Source organism: Cucurbita moschata, unplaced genomic scaffold, assembly GCF_002738365.1.
Source record: "Cucurbita moschata cultivar Rifu unplaced genomic scaffold, Cmos_1.0 Cmo_Scf00058, whole genome shotgun sequence".
NCBI lineage: Eukaryota > Viridiplantae > Streptophyta > Magnoliopsida > Cucurbitales > Cucurbitaceae > Cucurbita > Cucurbita moschata.
Genome location: NW_019268574.1, coordinates 864,445 through 875,276, shown reverse-complemented (window position 1 = coordinate 875,276; position 10,832 = coordinate 864,445). Strand labels below are relative to the sequence as shown.

The 10,832-nt window shown below is 36.0% G+C and overlaps 1 non-coding gene across 1 annotated transcript; it reads right to left on the bottom strand.

Moving 5' to 3' along the window:
• Nucleotides 1–1,016: 1,016 nt before the first annotated feature.
• On the bottom strand, nt 1,017–1,097 carry TRNAL-AAG. The gene has a single exon. It is a non-coding gene; the product is annotated as a tRNA-Leu (tRNA).
• Nucleotides 1,098–10,832: the final 9,735 nt, after the last annotated feature.

Sequence of the window (10,832 nt, the reverse complement as noted above, 5' to 3'; positions counted from 1 at the left end):
TTTTATGATATCTATATTTGCCACGATGTTATGTGGGCCCTTTCCCTCTATGGCGTCTAGTAGCGTGAGCGTGCACTAGACTGACGATTCAGGTTCATGGGGTACGTATACGAGCTCGCTTGGAGTACTGCACATTCAACCTATTTTGACTGGAAAGTAAAGCCTAAGGCTACGATGTTTTTATGAAAAAATGTCCCATGATTTTCTTGTGCATATATTTTTCGACCTCAATAGTGTGACAGACTACTTACTGAGTACTTTTAAATACTAAAACCATGTGTTACCTTTTTTTCAAGTAAAAGTAAGGCACCCAAGTATCAATGACCACGTTATTGTGAAGATCATCGAATCGAAACTAGGGTATTTGCATTTCTGTTTAAGCCCTTGGGTTGGATAAGGCCATTTTCATAAATTTGAACTCATTGTTATTGTTATTTCAACTTTGATGATGTAAAGGACCATCTCAAATTGACCATCTCAACTGACCCATCTGTCGTAAATATCTTCGAGAAATCTCGCACATCCATTCATCTAGTTCCATCCAGGCATTGGGCCATCTAGTGTGCATGTCATATCTTTTAAGGACACCATATAGGACAGCAGATGCTTATACCAAATGTCGACACATGGACAGGGCGCAATGTCGCCAGCCCCATTGCGTCCGACATTGACATTGAAAGACCTATTTCCAAAGAAGTCATATGTGCCACATGGTAACTCTCTTAGGCCACAAGGCCTAAAGTGGTGGAGAGATGACATTTGAAGCTTATTGAAGAGGGTCGGATGGATAGGTGCTATTTGAAGAATTGAAGAGGGTCGGATGGGTGCCATTTGAAGGTTGTTGCGTTATATGTCGATATGTGAGAACCTACTCTCTTCTTAGCAGTATGTAATCATTGAGAGATAGCAATAGAAAGAGTCCACCCACGATGAATATTACTTGCCGACACTATCAAAGGTGTCACCCCACCGCATCGGACATTAATGTAAAAAAAAAAAAAGTACATAAATTAAATTGTTGAGAATGGGATTTGAACCCACGCCCTTTCGGACCAGAACCTTAATCTGACGCCTTAGACCAACTCGGCCATCTCAACTTTGAGGTTGCCAAAAACCCATATGTTGTAATATTAAGAGAAAATTGATTCATTAATGCTTTTCTAGATTTTCATCGTTGTCTAACTCGGTCTTCTGACACTCCCATCTATTTCAAAATTTTGATAAGAGATGTTATTTCTTTTGTTTTCAATTATGTTGATTTTATGATGCAATTATTATGTTTAAAATGAACGTATTGTTAAGGATAGTTGACCGTCTATTATAAGGTAAATATCTAGCCTTACGTGTTTAATATTTGCCTTTTCAGTAAAACAAATATATTGTATTCTTTTATTATTCTTTCATTTTCTTGTTCTTTTCATATTATTTGTACTTTACCATATTTCTCTCTTCGATAAATTATTATAAATAGAAAACTTTTACCACCATTTAGGAGAGGTTATTTTAGCAAACATTTTCACCTATGAACCTTTACGTATGGTATGCATGCAGTGATAACTTTTTTTCAAAAGAAAAAGTAAAGTCGTTACAAGTTTGAAAACATAAAATAGAATTTCATTTCCGTACACCCTATTCTTCTGTTGGAAAAAGGGATAGTGAAAGAGATAGGAATAGATAGAAGCTGCAGTGCTTTATTAATGTCTACTTGACTTGATGCTTAGACGGTTACACAATTCCAGTATTTATAGCTTATACACTAGACCAGAAATAGTAAATCATCGAAATCGAGATAAATTCAAATCTACTAACAATCTCCTAAAATCTCATAAAATCTTGGTGGTTTGAATATTTGAATCATATCTCAACTACTTTAAATCTTGAATACTTTGAATCATATCTCAACACTCCCCCTTGATTCAAAGTTGCAAATGCCAAGTAATCGTCTGAAGTAGCAAAACTTTTCTTTTGACAAAGCCTTGGTAAGTATGTCTGCTAGTTGTTCATCGGTGTTACAATATTCCAAGACAATTTCTTCATCTGCAACAAGATCACGAATATAGTGATGTCGAAGTTCAATATGTTTTGTTCTACAGTGAAACGCTGGGTTCTTTGTCATAGAAATAGTTGCTTTATTATCACAAAATATCTTTGTTGCCCCTTTTTGCTCTTGTTGAAGATTAGCTAACATTCTTCTTAGCCAAATGGCTTGACATGCTGCTGAAGTTGCTGCAACATATTCTGCTTCTGACGTTGACAACGCCACTGTTGCTTGCTTCTTTGAGCTCCAAGTGATCACTCCTGACCTTAAAGTGAAAACATTGGCTGAAATGCTTCGTCTATCATCTAATGATCCTGCCCAATCACTATCAGTGAATCCATATAGTTTGAAATTAGAGGATTTAGAATACCAAATTCCATACTCCATAGTTCCGGCAATGTAATGTAAGACTCTTTTTGCTGCTCCATAATGAACCTTTGAAGGATGTTGCATAAAGTTAGAAATAATACCAACAGGAAATGCAATGTCGGGTTGTGTGTGAGTTAGGTAAACTAGTCCGCCAACCAAGCTCCTTAACCTTCTAACATCTGTCATTTCTGCTCCATCATCATGTTGTAATTTCTCATTAATATTCATAGGTGTAGCTACAGGCTTACAATTAAGCATACCAAATTTACTCATAATATCTTTGGCATATTTTCTTTGTGAAATAAAAATTCCATCTTCAACTTGATATACTTCAAGACCAAGAGAATAGTGTAATAGACCCATATCTAACATCTCAAATTCACTTATCATTTGAGACTTAAATTTATCCAAAAGAGAGTTAGAAGAGCTAGTGTAAATAAAATCGTCAACATAGAGGCAAATAATGATGAAATAACTTTTACCTTCCTTCTTCATATATAAATTAGGCTCATTCTCAATTCTCATGTATCCTTTCTTTTGAAAATACCCGTCAATCTTGCTGTACCAAGCTCGAGGGGCCTGCTTTAATCCGTATAGTGCCTTTCTCAACTTGTATACCTTTGTTTCTTTGTCCTTCTTTATGAATCCTCTGGTTGTGCTACATAAACCTCTTCTTGTAAATCTCCGTTAAGAAATGTTGACTTAACATCAAACTGATAAACCGGCCATCACAATTATGCTGCTAATGCTAGAATAGTTCTTACAGTTTCAAAATGAGCTACTGTAGAAAAAGTTTCTTCAAAATCTATACCTTGTTGTTGTGCATACCCTTTTGCTACAAGACGGGCCTTATGCTTTTGTATGCTTCCATCTGGTGCAAATTTTGTCTTGAACACCCATTTCAAATTGATTGCATTTTTTTCGTTTGGTAAGTCAACCATCTCCCATGTTTCATTTTTCTCAATGGACTGCATCTCTTCTACCATGGCTTTCTTCCACTCTTCTTTTTCAGCTACTTCTTCATAACTCATAGGATCTGAAAAAGTAAGAGCAAATTTACATGATGCATATATGTCAGTTAAAGATTTATACTTCTTTGGAGGTGTCTCATCCGAAAGTTCTTCAAGAGAAGAATCGCTGTTTAGTGATGCTGAAGATGATAAATTTGACACATTTTGGGTTGCAGTGGAGGCACTAGGGGATGTACTAGAGTTGACCCTTGTCTCATCGTTTGGAGGAACTTCAACTGTAATCTTTTGCTGCTCCTGTTCTTTACTCCAATCCCAACTCATGTTTTCATTAAATATTACATCCCTTCTAACTAAAATCTTTTCACTAATGAGATTGTACAATTTATATGCCTTTGATTGAGTACAATAGCCAATGAAAATGCATTTTTCAGATTTTTCATCAAGCTTTTGACGAACTTGAGGATGTTTCAAAGCATAAGCAACACAACCAAAGATTCGTAAATGACTTACAGATGGTTTCCTTCCATGTCATGCTTCATAAGGAGTTCGATTCATAACAGCCTTTGTTGGTGAGAGGTTTAATAGATAAACAGATGTTGCTATGGCTTCTGCCCAAAATTGGTTTGGAAGTCTCCTTGCTTGTAACATACTTCTTGCCATCTCCACAATAGTTCGATTTTTTCGTTCAGCAATTCCATTTTGTTCTGGAGTGTAGGGAGCTGTTAAGTCCCTTTGGATGCCCTCTTCTTCACAAAAGAGATTAAACTCTTTAGATATAAACTCGCCACCTCTGTCTGTGCGAAGAACTTTAATGTTACAGCCACTTTGGTTCTCCACCATAGCTTTAAAAATCTGGAACTTCTGAAAAGTTTCCGACTTATGTCGTAGGAAGTAAACCCAGCTCATGCGACTATAGTCATTAATGAATAGTAAAAAGTATGTACTCCCACCCAAGGACTTCGATTGCATTGGCCCACATAAATCAGCATGAATTAGTTCTAGATAATGTGAAGCTCTTTTAGCTTTTCCGATGGGAAAGGACTTCCTAGTTTGCTTGCCATAAATGCATCCTTCACACAAATTAGTTGAATCAATTCTTGGTAATCCGAAAACCATACCTTTATCCCTGAGTATTTTTAGGCCGTTCATATGAAGATGTCCATATCTGAGATGCCATAATGTTGAGTCATCTTTCGCGCTAACAGTAAGAGCAAAATCCTCCATGTTAGAAATATCAAGTGGAAACATCTTATTTGAAGTCATGACAATTTGAACTTTATGGCATGATTTCTTATGTGTAATGACACATGTATTGTCATCAAATAGAACTGAATGTCCTCTCGTCATTGATTGTCCAACACTCAATAAATTGTACCCTAAATCAGGTACAAATTGAACATATCTATTTGTTTTATCTTACCATGACGGGTTTCAACTTTCACTATACCTTTTCCCTCAACTTGCATCTCTTTTGTGTTTCCAAGTTGCACCTTAATTTTTTGCGTCTCATCAAGCTCTTTGAATAAGGATTTGGTGCCTGTCATATGGTTCGAGCATTTGCTATCAACAAACCATAAGTCACCTTTTTTTGGATTAGTATCCATGCACGCCATAAGCAGCTTTTCTTCTTCTTCTTCATTTTCTGCTGCAAAATTCATTCGTTGATTTTTATACCAACAATCAGATTTTGTGTGCCCATACCTTCTGCAATGGTAACATTGTATGACATTCCTTTATTCATTGAATTGTCTCTGTCCATCACTTCTCCATCTACCCCTATTATCACGACCACCATGGAAGTTGCGAAATCCTCCTCTTCCACGACTTCTACCTACTAAATGAATATTTTCTCTTTCGTTGTTTTTGTGGTTGGTTGTCTCCTTCACTTGAAGTGCCCTTTTCTTGTTCTTTTCTGATGATCTATTGATTCTTGCCTCACGAGCCTGAAGCGAGTCCATCAGTTCATCAATGGAGAGTATGGATAGATCCTTAGCTTCTTCTATGGCAGCCACCACATGGTCAAACTTTGGAGTCAAGCTTCTCAACACCTTTGCAACAATTGTTTCGTCTGAAATTTTCTCTCCATAGGTACGCATCTGACTGACTATTGCCATTGTTCTTGACAAAAAGTCAGCAATTGATTCGCCATTCGTCATGAGTAGAGTTTCAAAATCACGTCTTAGGGATTGCAATTTTACTGTTATGACTTTTGAATCTCTTAGGAACTCTTTATGTAGAATTGACCATGCTTGCTTTGATGTGGTTGCTGCTGCAATTCGTGAAAAGATAGTCTCATGAACTGCTTGCTGAATAGTGAATAGAGCCTTGGCATCGTTTTTCTTGATTTCTCTTAGTCTCTCCTTTTCTTCTATTGTGGGTTCTAATACATCAACAAACCCGTGCTCCACCAAGTCCCATAGCTCCTGCGATCTGAGCAAGGTCTTCATCTTGATGCTCCACCACTCATACTTCTCACCATTAAAGATTGGTAACAACGGTGCAGAGGAAGAAAAACTAGCTATTGCCATTTTTGCTTTGTGAAAGAAAATAATCACTCGCCCTCATGTCGAACGAACTTGGCTCTGATACCAAAATTGTTGAAAAAGGGGATAGTGAAAGAGATAAAAATAAATAGGAGCTGCAGTGCTTTATTAATGTCTACTGACTTGATGCTGTCAAAATTGTTGGAAAAGGGGATAGTGAAAGAGATAAAAATAAATAGAAGCTGCAGTGCTTTATTAATGTCTACTGACTTGATGCTTAGACGGTTACACAATTACAGTATTTATAGCTTAATACTGGACCAGAAATAGTAAATCATCGAAATAGTAAATCTAGATAAATTCAAATCTACTAAAAATCTCCTAAAATCTCCTAAAATCTTGATAGTTTGAATATTTGAATCATATCTCAACTACTTCGAATCATATCTTCATTTTAAATACTTTGAATCATATCTCTACATCTTCAACTATCAAGAGACTTAATATTTGAATTTGACACTGGAAAAAGAATCGTAGAATAAAAGAAATAGAATTGATGGAGAGAATGCATTCTAATATCGATTGGAGGAAGAAAATTGGAGGAAGAAAATAAAGGAAAGATTATTATTGTTCCCAATTGCATCGACCAAATTACCAAATTCCTTCTTCTTATGGTCTCTACCAAGTGGACAATCGAGGCACTTTCATTAATATATATATTTCTTTTTTCTAAAGATTACTCCAAAAGCGATGGCTAAAAAGTTGGGTTGATTCCAAAATAACACAATTTTTAAAAACTATCCTTCCTTTTTTATTATTCGATAAATATTTTTTTCGAATAATATTTGGGCATGATTAAATTATTATGTCTAATTAGTAAAATACTAAGCTTACATTTAAAAGATATTGTCCGTTTTGACTTATTACGTACCATCGATAGTCTTACAGTTTTAAAACTTATCTACTCAAGAGAGGTTTCCACACTATTAAAATATATTTAATTAATGATATATTTTTCCTTATTTTTAGGTATTAGTTGGTAGCTTATATATTATTTAAAGGTTGTGAATATTAATGAAGATTGTACTTTTGATCCCACTTCTACTTACGAAGAATGTTTCGTTCCATTCCCCCATTGATGTGGGATCTCACGATCTAGGCTAATTTAGAGAAGGATCATGGGTCTATAAGCAAGGAATAGTATCACCATTGGTACGAGGCCTTTTAGAGAAACCGAAAGCAAAGCCATAAGAGCTTATGCTCAAACTAACATGGTATCAGAACCATGTCAATAGAATCCTCAAGTGTCAAACAAAGGTGTACTTTATTTGTAGACTCAAAAAAAAAAAAAAGAGTCCAGCCTCGTTTAAGGGGAGGCTCCCCTTTTGGAGAAGCCCAAAGACAAAGGGTATTGTTTGAAGACTCCAAACAAAAGGAGTCCAACCACCTTTAAAATAGGAGTCCAAAGACAAAGGGTGTACTTTGTTCAAAGACTTCAAAAAAAGAAGTCCAGCCTCGTTTAAGGGGAAGCTATTCGAGGGGAGGATTGTTGGGATCCCGCAACGTATCTCCATTGGTATGAGACCTTTTGAAAAAACCCAAAGTAAAGCCATGAGAGCTTATGTTCAAACCGGACAAAATCATGTCATTGTAGACATCCAAAAAAAGAAAGGGAAAGTGGGCTAAGAAAAAGAACAAAAAAGGCCCCCACAATGTCCTAAAACAACCAACATTAGCATAAAGTCTTGTTTGGCCGACTCATGAAACTTCCATCGCTACAATGACTTGACACACCAAAAACATGGTTAGATACTTCATCTTGTGTTTGCCAACCACACCCTTTATTCAATTTTGTCTATACTTTCGACTTCATCCCACGAATTAAATACGTCGACTAACAATCTGACTTTCGAAAATTTAAGATAGACCCGAGTTTTTATTTTATTAATGTTAGAGTTTTTATCATTTTACAGGTCTCTCGATTTTATGACATTTCAACTTAATAGGGGTTATTTACTTTTTCAATACTCATATTTTAAAAAACAATTATGGTAAGGGCGAGTGTTTGTAAAACTATAACTATAGAAATCAATGGTTGAATGTTATCGTGGTTGTGACGGTAAAAGAGGAATGTGAGTAGTTTTAAATAGAGTGGACACAAAAACATTAACAAGCTACCTGAAAATAAAAAGAGGTTGGAGACTAGGGTGTGACTTGTCCATGGCACCTATTCCAGAGTTTGCTCCTGTACTCGATCAACTCTTTAGCTATCTGAAAAGATGGAAAATATGAGTGAGTACAAAAACTCAGTAAGTAGCCTATTTGTAAGCTTTTAATCGTGCCCTTAAGCTATGTTAGGGTATCATGACCTTTCTTGTCAAGTTCTTGTTCTTGACCGGAGAATTTAGGCCCTTAAATTTTGTCCGTTCTTGATTTCTAAGTTCTTCTCATGATGTCGAAAAGACCAATTCACCCCTTTAGCATTGACCTTAACCATTTTTATTTTTCCATGATTTTTATGTATATTTTTCTTGAGTTTCTAAATTTTTCTAAGCATTTTTTCTCTTTTACCTCATGTCGAAATTTAGCCTCTAAGGTTCTCAATAAAAATCTAACAATTTAGAATTTAAAAGAAAATCGAGAAAATTCGTACTTATCGGACTCTGGTGTTCCAAATTCTCCCCTCCTTAGAAACTTTTATTCTTGACCAAGAACGCGGTGGGACTGTCTTCATGTTGTCTTCCCTTCTTAAGTTGTTTCATCATCTTGACGGTCTCTTTATAAGACCTTGACCAAGAACATCTGCTTGTTGTCCAACTACTCTATATATCTAGCCAATATCCTAAAAGGTTTCTCTTCATATGATAGATTCCCCCTCGAAGGAGTGTCTCATGTTTGATAATATTTAAAGGATAATTTCTATGCCACAAGCTCTATCCTCTCTAGGATTTTAAAGGGCCTATGAACCTCACATTCAACTTACTCTTCTTCTCGAACTTCAATACCCCTCTCATAGGTGCTACCTTCTAAAAGACGTGATCACCCATAGAAAACTGAAGGTCATTCTTACGAAATTCTGCATAGCAATGCTAACAGCTCTGTGCAGCCAATAGTCTTTGTTTGTTCTTCTATATTATTGTGCTGGTAGTCTAAACTAACTTTAGCCCTAGAATTTGTTGTTTGTCTACCTCCCCTAGAAGTCTGACACCGACGCCAATACAAAACCTTAAAAGATGCCATTTGAAAGGTTATTTGGTAGTTGTCATTGTAGGCAAATTCTATTAAAAAAAATAATTTCAGCTCAGTCTATCCATCTATCTTTGGATGAAAAGTCATACTAAACCTAAGTAACATACCCCTAACGCCTTCTGCAAACCCTTTTAGAAGTGTGAGGTGAACCTTGCATCTAATCTAACATGATGGAAACCGACACACTGTGTAGAGGACTATTCTTTTGACATATAATTGTGTCCATCAGTCAACTCGGTATGTAGCTTTACCTAGAATGAAGTGAGCAATCTTGGTTGACTTATCCACCCCAACCCAAATGATTGTGAAACTTTGCTTAGTTTTTGGCAAACTTGAGATGAAATTCATACTCATGCCTCCAGCTTCTTGAAGAAGTTTTTGGCAAACTTGAGATGAAATTCATACTCATGCCTCCAGCTTCTTGAAGAATATTCAGTGGCAACAACAACCCAAAAGGTCGTTGTCTCAATATCTTTACCTATTGATAGGTCAAACATTGGCTCACATTTATAGCTACATCTTTTTTCATTCCTTGCCACTAGTAACTAGTCTTCAAATCTTATTACATCTTCGTATTTTTAGGGTTATACGGGTGAAACGTATAAGATGTATCATGAACTTCAGTCATAATTACCTTTGAGATTTCTTGTCTTCTAGTACACATAAACAATTTTGTCTCGATAAACATGCATTTGATGAGATTGTATACTCTTCCAGCCTATATAACAATGCATCAGCCACTTCACTAGCATTTCCTAAATAATAAACCAAGAACTAAAAAAAAAAAACGAAACTACCCTAATATAACAATACAGGGTTTTCATGAACTTCAAGTGACATCATATGTTAAATAATATCTAATGATGATAGTTCTTCAAGTGACATCCTATGTTACATAATACCTAATGATGATAGTACGAGGGACTAATGCACATGATTGATTATAAAAGGTTTATATATTATGACTCAAATTTTGAATTAGGACTTACCTGTCAAAATCTATGCTTGGTTGTGCCTCAAGTGCTAATAAATAATTCTTAAATAAGAACTTAAGATGATGCTCTAAGATCAAGAACCATGCCAAGAAAACACAATCCAAACTCTAAGCCTACCATTGACACTAAAAATTCTAGGTACCTCACTACCTAGAGTCACCACATGCTTTAAGACACCCTAGATCTCTCACGGTAATTCATGATTTCATGATTCAAACTATATCGTAAGATATGTAGGGGATTGTCGGGACCACAAAGATGTCAAATCAGGTTTTTGACTAAAGAAGATGCTAGGCAGTTATAAGCCGAATCTAGATCTCAAGTAAGGGAATTCGAGTGCCACCAAGATGTCGAATCTGGATCTCGACCCAAGAGGATGCTGGGACAATTTGGAGGCCACCAAGATGTCGAATCTAGATCCTTAGTTAAGAAAATTTGGAGGCCACCAAGATGTCGAATCTAGATCTCTACCCAAAGGGATGTTGATGCAACCATGAGTTAAATTTGAACCAATGACATAGGCTTTTGGGCTCATGTCATCTATGGTTATACTAGAGGGAATGTTTAAGGGACAAGAAATAAGAGTCAAGAATTAAGAATTAAGGCTCTAAAACCTCAAGATCAAGGTTCTCAGGAAAAGAAACAAGATATATACGAGGGATTAGGGTTTACATGTTATATGTCATGGTTGTGCCTCAAGTTTTAAGAACGAACCCTAAAAGCTAGA